The following is a 20,100-nucleotide window of genomic DNA, read 5'->3' on the forward strand; positions in this document are numbered from 1 at the left end:
AATGAAATATTTCTGACCTAAGATGGCAGCGGACATTGCCAGGCATGTACACCAGTGTGTTGTTTGCCTACAGCACAAGGGTACCATTACAGGTCCTAACCCCATTCTAAAGTATCCCATTACAAAGGAGCCCTGGGAGAGAACTTCTGTCGACCTGTTGACGAACTTCTCGACCTCGGAGAAGGGAAATAAGCACCTGCTTGTAATGGTAGATAACTTGACGCGGTACAGTGAATTAGTACCCATTCCTGATAAAACCGCCGAAACGGTCGCTAGTGCTTTCCGTGAGCATGTTGTTCTTCGTCATACTTGCCCACGTGTCCTTCTGTCAGACAATGGGTCTGAGTTTATAAATGGCATAATGCAGGATCTTTGCTCCAGATTCAACATTCACCAAGCGCCAGTAGCTCCACGCCACCCTGCGAGTAATGGTCTTGCTGAACGTACAAATCGCAAAGTCCTGGAGGTGCTCAGAGTAACCGTTAACCCAAGTTGTACTACAAGGGATGAGGCTATCCCAGATGTTCAGTGTACATTAAATTCCTCCCTCAACAGCTCGATCGGTGAGACACCTCATTTTGCTTTGTATGGCTATGACAAGTGCTTACCATATGAAATTCTGTTTGCTCCACCTAGACCTACTTACGATACTGATAACCTCAGTGTAGTAAAGATGAGGACAACGCAGCTTGTCTTCCAGCGGGTACGAGAGAACCTTATGAAAGCTACTGATAGGTTCACGTCTGAGCGCAATGCCCGTGCCAAGGAAAGCAAAGTGGAACCAGGTTGCAAAGTTATGTTGCTCAACCCAGTGCAGACCCCAGGTATGCACAAACTTGTCCCAAAGTTTGTGGGTCCTTACCGTGTCCTACGACAGCTCCGTGGCAATAAGTTCGAGGTGAGGGAGATTGCTACGGGAACTATCAAGGAAGCCCACCTTGATCACATGAAGTATGTGGACCATATGCAGGCCGAAGCAGAACTGGAGGCACGTGCATTGCAACGCCACAATCAGACTAATGCTAGGGACAACCCGTCTATCCCTTCTCCCACTACTACTGGTACGGAAGACGGCCCAGTAAGGCTCCATACTTATGGCCTGCGACCCAGGACAACAGTACATTTCTGTGACATTGACGTACCTACTGACTTGTCCGACTCCTACGCTAGTTATGCTAATTGTTTGCTTGCAGAAATGGGTATAAATGCACACACATTGTATAGTTAGTCGATAATGGAGTCAGGGTGGACAACATCATGTAATTATGTAAATACTTTTAGAAGGGTACTCAGAGTGTAATAAATTCCATGGATGTAGTATTATTGTTGGTATGTGCACCCAGTGTTTTTATATAAAAAAAAAAAGAGCCTGTATTACGGTCAGGGCAGTGCTGCCCTCTGAGTCACATGTCACACCTTAGGAAATGCTACTGTCAGTCATTGTTTGCAGATGTGAGGGTGCAACAACGTTCGTAGACGAGTGGTCAACTGATGTTCAGCCCTGCGGACAACCTGTATATAGAAGATTTTAGTTCCAGTGCTGACGTCACCGGACTCTCCCCTCGATGAAACAGCCGGGCAAACCAGTTTTCTCTTTCCCTGGTTGGGAGAGTGTTTTTTTGCCTGTTGCATTTTTATGTCCATTTTTTATTTACTAGTGAGCGAAAGCCAGTCCCTCTCTGGGGTAGCTAGTGTACGTAATTCCTTTATACCTATGGGCCCACCAGTATTGTCGCGTCGGGACGATGCGAGATGCGTGGCCGAGCAAATGTAGACAGCCTGTACTGTCAGAACACACAGCCTAGCCGTCTGCTCTTACTAGTTCATATTTCACAGCATTTAGGTGCTGCCCTCTGTAGGCTCACCCAGGTCAGTGGGAGGCTCAGCCCAGCCGCTCTCACTCCTAGGCCGACCGACTTGAGAGACACAAGTGCTTCCCCTCCACGGACTGGCTCGCGGTCACTCCCTCACACTGCCCGTTGTGTACTCACTCCTACCCAATTAAAGCCAAACTAGTCCACGGCCGTATCATTGCTACCTACGCTACCTTCATCGGCACTAAACCGCTGTTCAGCAGGAAGAACAGCAATAACATGAGGAGTAGGCAGTATATTGTGTTGGAAGTGATGGACAGTTGCTTGTCCAGTGTGTTGTAGTCTAATGTGTAGATAATAAGCATATTATTGTATATAGAAAGATGAGACTACATACAAGTTAGACTTGGACTTGTACAATGAGAATTACTCTTACGCCTGATATGTTAAGGCGGATTTATCAACTGTGATTCATTCAAATTAGATTTATTATTATGTTCTTATCTATGTACATATCAGTCGTAAGTCATATGATGTGAGTTGTGTTTAGGTGCAGTTGCCACAAAAAGTTGTTTTGTTTTATCGATGTTAGGGAAGTATGTGGAATTTTTTGCGTGTAGCAGCTACATGGCTGGGGTTTTATACTTCATATTTTTGTATTCTGTGATGTTTTCCATAATATAAAGTTTTTATTTATATACTATGTTGAATGAATGGGTTTACATGCTAAGATAATTGCACATAAGTTGCCTTTGAGAGTTGACATTCATTGTTGCAACCTTCTTAGAAAATTAATCTTTTGAAGTGTATTTTCTTTCACCAGGTTGAGGTGTCATTGTGTTTAAGTAAAGACATCAATCCCATTGTTAATATTGTTATTAATATTTTTGTGTCTATGGTGTTACTGTATCACTCATGATAGTGTAATTACTATGTATCCTTTAATGTCAAGTTAAGATGCAATCAGGTTGGTGATGGTTATATTAGGGGAGGGAGGGGGGGTGAAATTGTGACAAAGTTTAAGCCTTCACAGGTATATAATTCTGGTATAACTGGGTGTATATGGTGTGTGGTGTTCGGGTGTCAGAACACTTTTGTCTGGTGTAATAATTTTTGTAAAGGTAAATTGGGAATTTGTGATTTAGCTCATTTTGTGTACCTTTTAATATAATTTCCACTTTGTATTGTAATGTTTTAAATAAAATATATATATATATATATATATATATATATATATATATATATATATATATATATATATATATATATATATATATATTAAAAGTATACTCAGTGACAAATCTCTTATATATTTATAAGAGCATGAAGAACTTCAATGACAAAATATATAAACACATTCCAGCCAGCTAAACGGCTGACACTATAATACAAGGAATGTCTGAACATGATGGCTCACATCCACCATAGAACACAATCCACCCTACCCTCATATACCCTATGGTAATAATCAATATCGTGCACGGTGGTGGGTTTAATACACTACCGCTGACACTTCACCCCCCCACACAATGCTTAGTAACTGTGTCTGCCGTCACCACTCATAACCACCAACAGTCATTGATGGTAATTAGCGTCTTATAATATATATCACCCTAAAAACACGCTATATACATAAACCTACCAAAATAAATAAATTTACACATTGTTCCCTCCTGCAGACAGATTATTTACACTGCCGGAGATAATCTATACATCACATCCTACAGAGAATGGACAACATTAGACATCTTAAATAATTATGACATGTTTCGCATGACCTGCTGTTGCAGAGATTGCTTACACTACTACCCCTCTCTCCCCCCCTCCCCCAAGTGAAACTGTCCAGTTTCACCTGGCTATACACAAGATCAAAATAAACTCATTCACTTAATCATATATAAAGAACTTGTGAAAAACGTCTGTAACAATATAGAACAAGAACACCGCAGGCAAGATCTTACATCATATATACAATACCAAAACGTGCCACTAGTTAAAAAACAGGTATGAATGCCTCATTATTATGACAAGTTACATTGATCATTTTAAATTCTGCACAACTACATATATAGGTAGACATGTATGGTTACAGGTTACAAATCTCTACCAGCAAGACTCAGGTCCAATCATAAAGGCTCTATTCCTCCCAAACGACACCATCCACACCCAACCACTAAATACCCTATGATACAATCAAAATGTTTATATACTAACATGCTTACATACATCCTTACAAAACATGAAGGAATCCTTAAATAAATATATAATCATCGGTGTTCACAATAACACCAAGACACATTACATTGGATATCAAAATTTTATATAATTATGGAGATAAGGTTATAACATAATGTCACCTCAACCAGGTGACAATAACTGCCAATGATAATATTCCTTACACCTCAGAAAAAGTGCGTTAGTTCAACAACTCTCACTCCCATCAAATCACGCAGCAACTGTCAACCCCAGGAGGCGACCCCGTTTCATACCCCTGACATCCTTTCCCACAGTAGCATACACCATCCCTATCCTACCCCTCCTTCCTGGTTTACAAGTCTAATAATACCCCTAACGTTAGTTCTCTGTATCCCACTGGAAAATCCCTTTCCCACCTCCGCCCATAAATATCCCTGTTTGGACACAATGTTTTATAAAACGTAACCGCTAATACCCGCCGTTGTGCTGATTATAAGTTGTTCGCTAAAGTCTTGGGTAATCAGTTTAAATGTGTGGTAGGGAGAGTGGTTTCGAAAACGCAGTATGGTTTGCTGGAAGGTCGATGATTGAAGGTCATGGAATATACTGAGAAGTTTTGTGGAGTCAAAAGGGGGGAGAGGGAGGGCGGCGTTGTTGGCTATAGACTGGCAGGGGGCCTATGACAGGGTGGAAAGGAGAGCATTTTTTTTTATATTTTATTGAAAAACGCAATACATAGTTATACATGTAGACAATGTAAGCAATGAAACGTATCCATTATACATAACAAAAGAAAACTCCACATTCCCTACCGTAGCACTAAACTTATACATAAGAACTAAAGACAGCCCACAGCTTCATGTACAGGTGGGTTCATTACATCCAAAATTGCAGCCATAAACACAATATGCAATATAACCCAAAGAATGTCACAGGTATTGACATTTTACATAAAACTGTATGTACGAAGACATCCTCAATTATCCAAAAATTCTTTACACACTTATTATTGTTGTATATTAAACTTCATATGCAAATACATAATACGTAACACCTCAATAATTACGAAACAAATAAAGGTTAGAAAATAACAATCTCCACACCTCACCACAGAAAAACTAAACACAGTACAATATAACAAATGATTCGTCCCACAAGCGAACTTACACAATCACGTATATTTAGTAATATTTTTCAAATATAATTTCCAGTTTTGAGTAACAAACTTCTTCTACCATATAATGAAATATACATAGTCATTACTATTAAACATTAACTTAAACGAGACTATATTCTTATTCTACAGACCACAGCATTACTTGCATCACCATCCTAACCCTACTTAACACATTGTACATGAACACGTCCTTATATACCCATCACTCGTCAATAATATTCATTGAACTTCACCGAATACCAATATACAACCCATACTGAGTACATGAAATTCTCTCTTACATACTGCTATATACACTTGATGTATGATAAAAATCACACACATTGCATTATCTCATTATGAGCAGTGCATTTGGTACACAGACATATTTATCACGCCCGCATGTCCTTTACTTTAATACAACCACCAATCCTGATAATACATTACAACATATTCCAAATTTAACTTATCCATAACATACATCAGTATACCATTCTGAGTATGACCGTATACTTTTCACATGCACACAAATATTGCTCATTTCCATGTCCATAAAAATCTTAACAACTTTTCCCTTACGAACCACCACAAACTTACTTAAAACACACTCCACAACTACGCATCCATTTCACACCATATCATGGAACTCCTCATACATTCCCAAATTCTGAGACGAGCCCGGTGCAACCCCTGAAAATCCAAACACATCCCCCCCGTTTTTTTTTTTTTTTTTTCCCTCACTCCGCCAACAAACCTCTGACATTCATACTTCGATATCCTTCAGGAAAAGCCCTTTCCCATCTACTTCCATATATCCCCCTATTACGACTAAGTGTTTTGTACATTGTTGCAGCCAATACCTTCTTTCGCACCATCCAATCCCCATTACCCCTCATGGCCCATGATACGAAAACAAAATCCGCTATGATGTACACCAAAGCACGCTGCACACACTCTTCCACACCTCCCACATCTAAACTCAATGCCCTTAATACCGATATCCCTCCCCCACCCACCCTCCTCAAAATTCCACCCATCCACTCCCGTATACACTCCAAATTTTTACAAAAATATACTACATGAAAAGCTGTCTCCCTATCCCCACACACCCTACATACGTCCTCCACCATCAACCCTCTCTCCCGAAGCACCACACCAGACGGCAATATTCCATGAAGGAAACGAAACATTACCTCTCTCACTCTTGGTCTGATGCGCACCAACCGCAACCTTACCCAAATGTCTCCCCATGCATACATTGGGTATATGCCCTCAACATTTGCAATCACCCTCACCCCTACAGCACGCTCCAGAACACCTACCTGTATCCTAGACGGATCTCTAACATACAATAAAGCTCGCAGCACATCCTCACACTCTCTCATCTCTGATCCTACCCACCACCTTCGTGCCTCCTCATATAATGCTTGCACACCCTTCCCCACACGACCTTCCACTCGGAGAAACCCCCTCTTCAAATATATACACTTAACCCTTAATCTTATATCCATTAAACCCAATCCACCTTTGTCGACCTGTAGCATAACAACACTTCTACCCAACCAATCACACCCAGAACCCCATATATATCGAAAAACCTTTTTTAGCATTCTAGTTATGTCCGGTCCTGCCAACGGATATACTGCTGCCACATGCCAGACCATACTATATAACATCACATTCACCACTATTACACGTTGATGTATCGTCAAATGCAAGAGTCTCAAAACATTTAACCTACCCACCAACCTATCCACTGCCCTCCCAGAATTAAGCATCCGTTCCTCCCCGGCATTCCCCATATAAATTATCCCACACACCTTTAGTCTATCCACCACACACCAACGCACAGCTGTTTCCCATCGCGCCCTCCCTACCCAATTCCCTAAGACCAATAATTTCGATTTCTCCACATTCACTTTTAAACCTGTAACACCTTCAAAACCACCAATTACATCCTCCACTTCATGTAAACTTTCCTCCCTGCTCATTAGAATTGTTGTATCATCCACATACCCTATTATTCCCATCCCACCATTCTCCACATCACGTACCACCCCTAAACATCGCCCCACTGCCCTATAAAAAGGTTCCTGTATACAAGCAAACAACAGTTGAGACAGAGGACAACCCTGCCTTATGCCTCTACCCATTGAAACCCACTCACCCAATTTCCCATTCACCTGCACACGTACACCTACCCTATTATACAAAGTCTCAATCCAACGTACCATCTCTTCCCCAAAACCCTGCCTCCGTAAGATATGCCACAGTGCCTTTCGTTCTACGCAATCATACGCAGCCTGCCAATCCAATGCTAAGACACCTCCCCCCCTTTTATTCTCCCCCTCCATACTTTCCACAAAATCTTTTATTATTCTATGTCCCTCATACATCGTCCTTCCAGGCACCCCATACTGACCTCTCGCAACAACTCTATCTACCACGCACTTCAGCCTGTTCCCCAAGATTTTTGCGAATATCTTATAATCAGCACATAACAACGACAACGCCCTGTAGTTCTGCACTGTAGTAGGGCCTTCCCCTTTTAGAATCAATACTACTACTGCAGTACGCTGCAACTCACCCATCCTCCCTTCACTTTTCATCACATTCATCAGGTTCACTAAAAAATCCTTCAACACACTTCAATGCTTCACATAGAATTCACAAGGTAACCCATCTATACCTGGCGTTTTACCTCTCGCCATATTCTCCAAAGCTCTCCATACCTCCCCCTCTTCAATATCCCCTCCCAATGCCATACGATCACTTCCACTCAGCACACAAGATACATTCTCTCCCAATCTCTCTAAATCCTCACCGTTCACTCCTACACTCCGCAAATATTTTCCAAACCAACTATCCATAAAATCACTCATACCCTCAGTAGTTCGCAACTCCTGACCCTTCGTATACCCACCTAAGTTCTCGTGTACTACCAGCTTATCAATTTCCATTGCCAACCTGCATCTCCGCTGACCCCATAACACACAGGCTGACGGCCTGTCACCCCAAATCGCCTCCTCTAACCCACCTTGCACCCTCGCCTCATCAAATCTCTCATTGTGCATATCTCTTATCTGCCACTTTAATGCTTCAGTGTCCTCCATTGGATACACACCTGTCACAGCACCCCTCTGATAACAACCCTGCAACCGCCCCTCTAAATACTGTTGAAGCCCATATGTCATCCATGCCTCATTCTTTCCCCTTCGCACATAATATTGCCTGATCCTCGTCTTCGCAACCCCATCCCACCACCCCAATAAATCGCTTGCACTCTTACCCCCACCCCATAAGTCCTCCCACAAACTTTCAAAATCCCATCCCTCCACCCCCTCACCCAGTAGTTGTACATTCAGCTTCCAGTACCCCAAATATCTCTTAGGCAAACCGTCCCAATTTAAATCAGCATAAACCGCCCTATGATTTGAATAAACGACATTCACCGTCTGCACCCGCGTCACCCTCACTCCCCTTGTCACATACAACCTATCTAATCGTGCAGCATATCCCTTTCTATGAAATGTGTGCTCTATCTCGCAGTCCCCTCCATCAACTATATCCCTCAATCCCACACCTCTCAATAGATCCCCTAAACCTGCCAAAAAACACCCTCCCCCTCTCGGTTCCACATCCTTCCTGCGCACCACACAGTTCCAGTCGCCACCAACTATTGTCACTGACGGTAATGACCGCAAATAATATACCAATACGTTATTCACAAATTCATTCTTTACCCTTACATCATTCTCAGCCGGCACATACACACAAACGACTGCCATCTGCTCACCTCTCCACCACCCATCTATTCTTAACACACGACCCCCCCTTCACTCCTAAGAACAACAAACGGGCTCGTCTCTCGGATCAGGATTCCCACCCCTCCCTTCATTCGCTCCGTATACATCACAAACACTCTGTACCCATCCACCTCCAATTCCTTTCCCAGCTTGAAATTATGTTCCTGCACAAAAACAATGTCTATAGCATAACGTTTTAAAAATCCCTTTACCCACAGACGCTTCTCACTCGCACACAATCCATTAATATTCACTGTCATGCACCGGAAACCTACTTATGTGATTTCACCCTCTGCCCCTTTTCACCTTTCACTGACACGCTTTCAGTGTGTCTGCTTCGTCCATTTTTCTCTCCACTGCCCACTGGTGGCTTCCCCTGATCCAACACCGGACCAGGCGTACCTTTAGTGCTCCCATGCACCACATCAAACCACAGCTTTTTCCCCGGTCTCTGTGCCGGGGTCAAAACATCATCCGAGTCGGAATATGTAGCCGCCCTCTTACGGTTGACACACTCTGCATCCATTTCTAACTCACTGGATGCCTCCCTGTGAATCTCAGCATTCACCTCAATCACTTCCACCACTCCTGGCGAGTCATCTGCCATGTTCGCCAATCTTTCAAGTTGCTCATCTTCAATCTGAACAGTACTCCTCACCATACTCAAGTTATCCTCAGAAACCTGCTTCTCAAAGGATTTTTCCTGCACGTTCACCAGTAGGCCTCCCTCTACCCGCACGTCACCAATCTGCACAGTCTTCCCGTTCTCCAAGGCAGATGCCTCACTTCCCACTAACTGTGACAGTGATGGGCTGGTACCCACCAGTGGCAGCTCACGCTCCACTTCCTCACTCCAGGAAGTGCCACTTCTATGTACAGGTGACTCATCAGCATGACCCACCTCTGGTTCTGGCTCTTTCACCATCTCACTACCTAGGTCCTTTCTCCGCTGCCATCTCCCACACTGGGCCGCCATATGGTCATATGCACCACATAACCTACACGTCTTCTGCTGCCCAGCGTAGTACACCATTACCTGTGTCCTAAATGCGTCCAGTATGACGTAAGATGGGATGGCATGCCTCAACGCCATCTTGATCGTGAACGTACCATCCGGCAAGCCGGCATACGCCCCATCCGTCCATTTACCAGCCATAGCCAGGTGTACAGGTCCATACTGCTCAAATACATACCGCAGATCAGTCTCGTCCGCCTCAAATGGCACATTTCGGACTTTCACCCATGTGTAATGCTTAGACACGTCGATTAGTCGAACACGTATCGCTGAATTAACATCCACGCTCCTGTCCTGGTACTTGTCAACCAGCCGTTAATACACTCCAGCTGATCTCAGCTTGACGAAAATACGATAGGCACCATTTAGTGCCACACCATACAGTTCTTGATCCGCAACACCATAGGTGTCACGGATAATTTGCGGTAAAAGCACTTGTTGATGAGGGATGGAAGGCTAATGACTTCCATAAATTTGTAATGACCCATTAAAGTTTTGTAATGGGGAAAGTATGGTTTAGTCTCTTTACTTTATATAATGTGCTCAGCAGATGGAAAAGGGTGTATTAATATTTATTAAGTGTAAGTGGAGGCTTAAGTTTTTCATTTTTTTTCAATGATTAACGAGGGATTATTTTTACGTAATTTTTCTTGTATAGGGAGTTAGTAGGTCATTCCTCTTATTGACTACTGTGAAGGTTGTGAGCCTTTGTCATATGTCATAGTCATATTATGTTAATTATATAAACCGGAAAGGCTTATATAGTTTATATTGTTTATATTGTAAAGTATGTTATATTGAAATATTTGTGAGTGTATATGGGTAACCTCTTTTATGTCAGTTACAATGTGTTGTTATATGTTGTCAGTGTATGTTCTGTAGGATTGAGGATCCTACTGTACTCATTTTATATCGTTTTATTTAATATTAAGCTGTAAAGTTTTTAAATAAAATATAAAAAAAAAAAATAAAAAATACCCGCCGCTTCACCTTGCTAACCCCTTTCCCCCGCATTCCCCACAATATGTAAATATAATCTACCATAATGTACCCCACAGCCCTAATAATACTCTCATCCATACCCCCCACGTCAAGACTTAATGCCCGCAGAACAGAAATGCTTTTACCCTTTATCCTATGCAGCACCCTGCTCAACCAACCCCTGACGTTCCCCTTCCCTCACAAAAATACACTATGTGGAACGCCGAATCCTCCACTCCACATATTCCACAGATCCCCCCCCCTCAACCACCCGTCTATCCTGTAAAACCACACCTGACGGTAAAATCCCATGCAGAAAACGATACATCACCTCACACCCACAGGGTTGTAACCTTAACCTACTGAACCTACCCCATATACTTCCTCAGTCATACATGGGGAAAATCCCCTCCACCGGTGCCACTACCCTCCCCACTAACATTCTACACAGCCCACCTATTTTTACCTTCCCCAGATCCCAAGCCAACACCAGAGCCCTCAAAATAGTTTCACACTTACGCATCTCTACTCCAGAATACATTTGTTTCAATCTACTGTGTATCTTGACCAAACTTCCCTCACCCACCCCCTCCCTCATCACCTCCCTCTTAATGAAGATACATTTAACCCTCTGCTTTAAATCCATCAAACCCAACCCCCCCTGATGCACAGGTAACATTACCACATCCCTTTTAAGCCAATCACAGCCAGAACCCCACAAGAATTTAAAAACTCGTCTAAGTATATTTGCAATTGCTGTCCCAGTTAAAGGGAACACGGCTGCCACATGCCAAACCTTACTATACAATAAGACGTTAATAACAATGGCACGCTGCACAAGAATCAAATGATAAGGCCACAATGCTCCCAAGTGACCCAGAACCCTGTCTACCAACCTAACCGAGTTTTCCACACGTGCAACATCCAGATCATCTGCATAGATAAGACCACAAATTTTTAATGAAGTCACCTGCTTCGTCACAACTACATTACCCCACTCAACCCTCCCCACCCAAGCTCCTAACCCCATGACCATGAACTTCTCTGAATTCACTCTCATACCAGTTGCACCTGCGAACATGTTGACTACCCCATCCAAGGCGTCCATTGACATCCCCTCCCTAACCGAAACAATAGTATCATCTACATACCCTATTAGAACTGGCCAAACCCTCCCAACTCCACTTCCTTCTCCCTCACTAATGTCCATTTGGTGCTCCACCATTCTATAAAAGGGGTCCTGTATGCACGCAAACAAAAGCTGTGACATTGGACACCCCTGAATAAGTCCCCTACCGATTACAATCCTCCCCCCAATCTTCCATTAATCTGTACCCTCGCCGTTGCCCCACGATATAACACATCTACCCATCCCACTATTTCTTCCCCAAAACCCTGTCCCCTAAGGATAGCTCTCAATGCTTCTCGCTCCACTCTATCATATGCTCCTTGCCAGTCTAGAGCAACCAAGACCCCCCTTCCCCCTTTTTCTTCCACGAAAGCCCATAGTAACCCATGCCCCTCCACCATAGACCTCCCTGGCAACCCAAACTGAGCTCTCGATACGACCCTCCCTACTACACACTTAAACCTAATTCCTAAAATCTTAGCAAACAACTTATAATCCGCGCGTAACAACGATATTGCCCGGTATTCCCGAAGCGTATGCTGTCCCTTACCCTTCGGTACCAAGACTACTACAGCTGCTTCCTGCTTTTCTCCCAACTTGCCCCTCTCCTTCATCAAATTTAATAACCTTTCCAAAAAACCCCTCATTAGCTCCCAATGCTGTTGATAAAACTCTGCCAGTATTCCATTGATTCCCGGCGCTTTGCCCTTTCGCATTTCACTTAAAGCTCTCCATATTTCCTCCTCAGTGCCTCCCTATCACTGTTTCCCAACCGACATATCACACTCCCACACACCTGTTTTAAATCCCCAACTCCTACCCCTTCCTGTGCCAATACTGTTAATACCACTTATCCGCAAACACTCCCATCCCATCTGTAGTATTTATAACCTGACCCACCCTATACCCACCCACTGACTCATGAACCTCCAACCCTGGAATAGCTGTTGCCTGCTGTCGTTGTTTTTGCCTACGCAATACACACAACGACGGTCTATCTTCCCATAACACCTTCTCCACCCCCGCCATCACTCTCACCGCTTGGAACCTCTCGTCCTGGATTTTGCGCAACCTCCCCTTAATTACCATAATGTCGTCCATAGGATAAGTACCCTCCACCACCCCCCTTACATAACAACCCCTTAACCTGCCTCCAAATAGTTAATGAGCCCATATTTTAAAGAATTTATCCGTTTCCCTTCCTGCACGTAATAATGCTGAATCCATTCCTTAGCCACACCATCCCACCATGTCACCACATCCTCCACCCCTTTTACCTCCTCACTTAACCCCTCCCACAGTGCTGTAAAACCCTCCAACCCCTCCTCACCTTCTAACACACTCGTATTTAACTTCCAGTATCCCCTAGAGATACTAGCTAATGACTCCCACTCCACCTCTGCCACTACCACCTGATGATCTGAAAAAGCTACTTCTATTGTACGGACAAACTTTGACAAAACCCCATGAGATATGTACAACCTATCTAACCTAGCCACGTAACCTCTCCTCACGAAAGTATGCTCTACCTCCCACGCCCCCCACTTCCCACATCCCTCAACTGAACATCCACCAAGAGATTTCGTAAGGCTGCCAACATGTGCCTCACCCCTTGTGGTTCCACATCAGCCCTCCTAATTACACAATTCCAGTCCCCACCAACGATGGCCACTGCAGGTAAAACATGTAAGGCGAAAACTAGATCACATACAAAATCCCTCTATACTTTCATATCGTTTTCTGCTGGCGCATACACACTTATAAAGGTTACCCTCTGCTCCATCCACCACCCATCCACACGCAACACCCTCCCCCCTCTCCCCTCACTTCATATCAACACAAACGGGCTCACCTCCTTTATCAATAAACCCACACCACCTTTCAAACGTGCAGATAGCAGAGTCAAAACCTTAAACCCTACCACTTCTAGCACTCTTCCCTCCCTGAAATTATGCTCCTGTAGAAATAAGACGTCCACTCTATATTTACACAGGAGCATACGAAAACATTCCCTCTTCACTCTATTACACAGTCCATTCACATTCACAGTCATACACCTAAGGCCTTCTTAAAATGTCCAACTCTTCCTCCTCTCATCCTTCCCAGGGCCTCCTGCCCCAGGGTCAACACATGATTTCGCACCATCCACCCCGCCCCCCCTTCTTTCGATGCCTCTTATCCTGGCTACCTCAAGAATATTCATCCTTCCTCCCAGACCTCTGCACCAGCGTCAGGACGTCATCTGAGTCTGACGCCGCCGCTCTCTTCCTCGTGACATCTTCAACCGCCATGCTGTCTTCCGAGGATTCCTCACAATGAACTTCAACCTCCACTGTTTCATGTTGCACAGAGCACAGTGACTCCTCTCTGTGCCTGCTGATCTCCTCCTTCCTTCCTATGCACATCCCGACACTCTCTCCTTGCAACTCAGTGACGGTCTCCCAGACAGGGACGTCATCCTCCCCAGATGGAGTTAGTTTTCAAAACCTTGTCCAGCTCTTCCTCCAGTGCCATCACCTCCTGCTGCACAAGCACTTCCTCCCCCGTCACCGGCAAAGTGGCCATTTCTGGCTCAACACAACTCATGGCACACCCATCATTCACCACAATGGTATCTTCAACTTTATTACTCCACAGACAGCCACTCCCTCGTTTGCCAGTCGGACTCTCCACGACGGCATCCACACCTGTTGCACACACGTCGCCGCCATGTGATCGTACTCCCCACACAGCCTGCACATACATCGTTGCCCAGCATAAGACACAAGAATCTGCGTCCAGAACTCCTTTATCACAACTTAAGATGGGATTGGATGCATGAGTGTAATGTATGCACCTGCCGCCCACTTGCCTTGGGTTGCCAGATACATGGTACCATACACCTCATACACGTTCCTTATGTCAGCCTCGTCAGCCTTGAAGGGGACGTTGCGCAACTTCACCCACGTATAATTTCGAGAGACGTCTATAAGACGCACTCTTACAGCCGGGGTTGCATCTAGACTTACATGCTGGAATTTTGTCACCAACGACTCATACACAGCCGTCGAATTCAACTTAATGAAGATCCTGAAGGCCCCATTCAGGGCTACACCATGTACCTCTTCGTCCTGTATTCCGTACGTCTCTCTGATGATCGTCGGTAGCAACACTTGTGCCGTAGAGGGGGAAATCGCCCCACGGACCAGCTCAATACCGACAGTATTCACTCTAAACCGTACACTCAGTGCCATGTTGTTGCTATGAGAGCTCACCTGAAAGCAGCAGAGGTTTGCAGTGCACAACAGCACTCCACCGCAGTCAGGCAGCGAATTCTCTCAAATGTCGTTAGGGGATCTCGTTGGTCTGGTGACCGAAGACCTGCACAAGGCAAACCACGGTACGGGTGGGGCTCTAAGTAAGTAAGTAAGCAAGTAAGTTTATTTAGGTATACACAAATACAGTTACATAGAATTATCATACATAGCAGCATATGTGTAGAGAACCTAGGATAACCCAAAAGAGTCAGACAGAGTGACTTATTTCCATTGGGGTCCTTTTACCTTATTATTATAATATGAAGGTTATAATATTTTCTTATTATTCTACAATGGAGATAACATCTTATTATCATACTAAAAAGACTATCTACTACACCAAGGTCATTAAGACTATCTACAATACGAGGGTCATTACTAGGAATATGGTAAAATTTACACGTATGTTAGCTAGAAAATAGAAAATCATTCCCCTCCCTTTCTGTAGCTACATTCATCAGACACCTTTTGGCACTCTTCTTGAACTGGTTCATGCTATGACTGGCTTTGACATGTGCGGGCAGTCTGTTCCATTTCTTTATTGCTGTACAATAAAAGGTGTTTGAAGCCTGGCCACTGACTGTGGGTACTACAAAGTTGTGCTCTCTCCCCCTAGTACTATGATTACTTTGGTTCCCAACCTTGACAAAATTGACAGCAAGATATTCTGGACACTGTTTGTGAGCAATTTTATAAACATGATTTATCTTCAGTTGTTTTACTCTGTCTTCAACATTCAGCATATCCAACTGCTGTAATTCATCCTGGCCTACATGTTCTCTTGGTCCCAGCCCCAGGATGAATCTTACGATTTTGTTCTGGGTGATTTGCAGTCTATCTTTCAGTGTTTTTGTCAAGGCAGAGTACCAAGAAGAGCATGCGTAATCCATATGGCATTGTATAAGGGCTAGACATAGGGTCCTGCGAGCCTCAGTAGGTAGACACTGTGCTTGTCTATACAGGAACTTCAGTCTGGCATTCGCTTTCTTTACTACACTGTTCCCTATCAATTCTCCTGACATGCATGGTTCAAAGGGGATTCCCAAATATTTTACTGATGAAACCAAAGTGATGGGCTCCCCATTACATTGAACATTAAAATTATTTACCCTTCTCAGTTTATGTTTCGTGCCAAAGAGAATGGCTTCAGTTTTCCCTAGGTGTAATGATAGTTTGTTGTCTACTAACCATTTGCTGCAGGACTCCAGTTCCAGTGTTAAAACATTAGCAATATCTTGTGGGTCTTTACCTGACACTAACAGAGCACTGTCATCTGCATACAGTAGGAGTTTGCACTTGACACTGATAGGCATATCATTGACATAACATAAGAATAATAAGGGACCCAGAATACTACCTTGGGGAACTCCACATGTTATCGGCAGGGGTTCTGATTCTGTTTTGTTGATTTTGACTATTTGTCTCCTGACAAATTGTCTCAAGGCAAGTGAATTGTAAAACTCCAGGCCAGTGTGTAAGCCACTGGATCTGCTGGCTACAAGATTCATCCAACTAGGTATATTTATACACAATAGGAAGGTTAGCATGGGCCACCACTGTGACCACAAATCCAAGATTTTACAGATGAATCTCCGATAGTAATTATGACTAACGAAATCGTAATAACATTATTGCAATTGTGTTATTACGATTTCGTGAGCCATCATAACTGCAAGAGGCATTCAGTAAAATTAATCATAATTTAGGCATAGGCTCAGTAGACTGGTTTAAGTCTTACCTGAGCAATGGGAAACAACTTATAAAGATCAATAATACAGAATCATAAACCCTGTCGATACCATATGGGGTTCCTCCCAAAAATAATTATTATTGTAATCAAAAGAAAGCACCATTCCCCTAAATAAGGATAAAAAAAATGTGTTAAGGGGTATGGGTGAGAGCTTCGAGCGCGGATATGAGAATTAGTCCGATTTTTTTTTCTTTCTGGTGTACGTTTAGAAGCATATATGTAATGGAATGTGGCAAAGTTTCAATAAGATCGGCCAACAAACAACTGAGAAAAAAAATATAATTATGACATATGGCAGCATCCTGTTCCGGTCTGGCTGTTCTAGCGGCGCTGAGGATACTCCCCACTCGTAAGTAAGTTTATTCAGGTATACACAAATACAGTCACACAGATTATCATACTTAGCAGCATATGTGTAAAGTACCTAGGATAGCCCAAAAAAGTCAGAGTGGCTAACCCGAATTTATTATGTTCGAATGAATGTAGATGGCTTATCTTCATGCCGAAAAAAAGTACATTTGGTACGTTTGTGACACTCACCAAAAATCACCCTTTTATCCCCCTCATCCCCTCAAAATAAAAAAATATATGAGATATTCCAAATGTCCGTTTAAAATAAATTCAAACACAGTTTGCTTTATGTTGTCTGTGAAAATCATTTCAATCTAATCATTAATAATGGTACAGGATAAAGCAATAGGACAAAATTTTAGTTTCGAGATATTCTAGCAAACACGCGGACCCCCTCATGACGTCAAAAATATTTCACGAAAATCGCGCTACTTTGGGCTTTTCTAGGCAATGTAAGTGATTTCTTATTGTCTCCCGTATTAAAAGCAACGTTTTCTTTAGTTCTACCAGAGGTAACAGAGAAAACCCTTCTTGTATAGTCAGGAACTGGAGTGTATCATTCATCGCGGTCAGCCAGTACCCTCAAACAAACAAAACAAACAAATTTTATTTCCTTGCAAGATTGCATTGAGATTATGGAATTACAATAATGAGTTGCAGTACAAAGAGAGCCACTGTCATGAAAAAGGCATTAGGGCAGACTTACTTTAATGGTTTACAGACTACTTAATAATAAAGAAACTGATCAGTTTCTTTATTATTAAGTAGTCTGTGTAACATATCGACTTCTTTATTTTTCAACCGATTACGTTCATTTTTGGTGTACTATTAGAAGCTTATATAAAACATCCTGTGCTGAAGTTTCAATCATATCGGCCAAAAAGTAAATGAAATATGCAAAATTTACGAAAAATTGCATTTGGCAGGTGAGTCCTTCTCAGCGGTACTTGGAAAAGTGGTTTTGACACTTGCTGCTGATAGAACACCTCTAATTCCATCATGAGATACGTACCTTTTCTAAAATAAACCTTATCTTCATGCTAAAAAAAAATAAGTTTCATAACTTTTTTGTCATATTGGAAGATGTCGGTCTTGTTTCCCACATAAATCTAAAAATATTTGGGATAGTTCAGAAAGGTACGTATGTTCGTGTAAATCAATCATTCTCCTATGTTTGTTGTGAAAATCAAGTCAATTCATTCATAAATAAGGATGCATTCCCCCTAAATAGGTAAATAAGTTACTTTCGAGATATAGGCCAAAGCGCGCGGCACCCCCGCTGCCCGGGAAATAATTTTTTTCCCCGAAAAATTCGCCTTATTTTACACTTTTTCCGCGACCTACGAGTGTTTATTACAGTTAACCATTGTAAATCCGTTTTCTATCATCACTGATGAGAGAGGTCGGACCCTCTCTTCACCTTCAGGGGAATAAATAACAAAAAGGCACAATACCGTGACTGGAACGATACACAAATAACCCGCACATAAAAGACAGAAGCTTACGACGACGTTTCGGTCCGACTTGGACCATTGACAAAGTCACACTAACAGAGGAGGAGCAGAACGGCTATATATAGGCAGGAAGAGGAGGAGGTAGTAGTAGTGGTAGAAGTAGTGGTAGTAGTAGTGCAAGAATTGTATATAATACCGACAGGATGAAATGACACATGCACAACACCCGGGCATCCCCACCGTAGACGTTTCGCCATCCAGCCAGCCACTGGATGGCGAAACGTCCACAACAAAGACAACCAGACGCCGCACATGTGTCTAATTTCATCAGTAGATGTAGTAGAAGAAGAAGAGGTAGTAGTAGTGGTAGTGGTAGAAGTGGGAAATAAGGAAGACGAGCCAGTCAAATACAAAGGAAGGGGAGCACTGCAAGAGAGCTAGAAACCCACAGAGGGAGAGCAAGCGCACCGAGGTGCGTGAAAGGGGAAGTGGTGAAATAAAATAGAGAAGGAACAGAAACACGAGACAGGAGAGAGAAAGACAACCCAGAGGAGAAAAGGAGAGAGGAAAGGGGAAGAGGAAGAAGAAAAAGAAGAAGAAGAAAAAATGAGGATTCAGGTTAAGTCACGGGTGTTCTGAAGTTTGGAGCATTTTACAATGTAGTGGGAGAGGAAGGCATCTACAGAGACGAAGCTTCCTCCGTTTACCGTAAACCTATGCACAGTGGCATGTACATTCACTACTTTTCCTATCATGCTTCCCCTGTCAAGAAAAGTGTTCTTATCTCCCTCTTTCTCCGTGCCCTCCGCATCTGTGATCCTCAGTTCCTTCCAGCAGAAATTTCCACTCTTTATAATTCGTTCTCCCGTCTTGGCTACCCTTCCCATTTCATAGACTCTGCCCTCTCACGTGCTAAACGCAATTTCTTCTCTCCCAAACTCTCTACTCATGGGAACTCTTCTATCCTCTGCCTTCCCTACATTTCCGGTCTTTCTAATCTCAACAATTCTCTCCGTCCCTTAGACATCAAGCTTACCTTCCGCCAGACTAACACTCTTCGCACTAATCTCGTTCATACCTCTCCTCCCTCTACAGATGTTCCTGGTGTCTACTCTATTTCTTGCTCCTCCTGTCCTCTTCAATACTTTGGAG

This window comes from Cherax quadricarinatus, chromosome 1 (assembly GCF_038502225.1).
Source record: "Cherax quadricarinatus isolate ZL_2023a chromosome 1, ASM3850222v1, whole genome shotgun sequence".
Lineage (NCBI taxonomy): Eukaryota > Metazoa > Arthropoda > Malacostraca > Decapoda > Parastacidae > Cherax > Cherax quadricarinatus.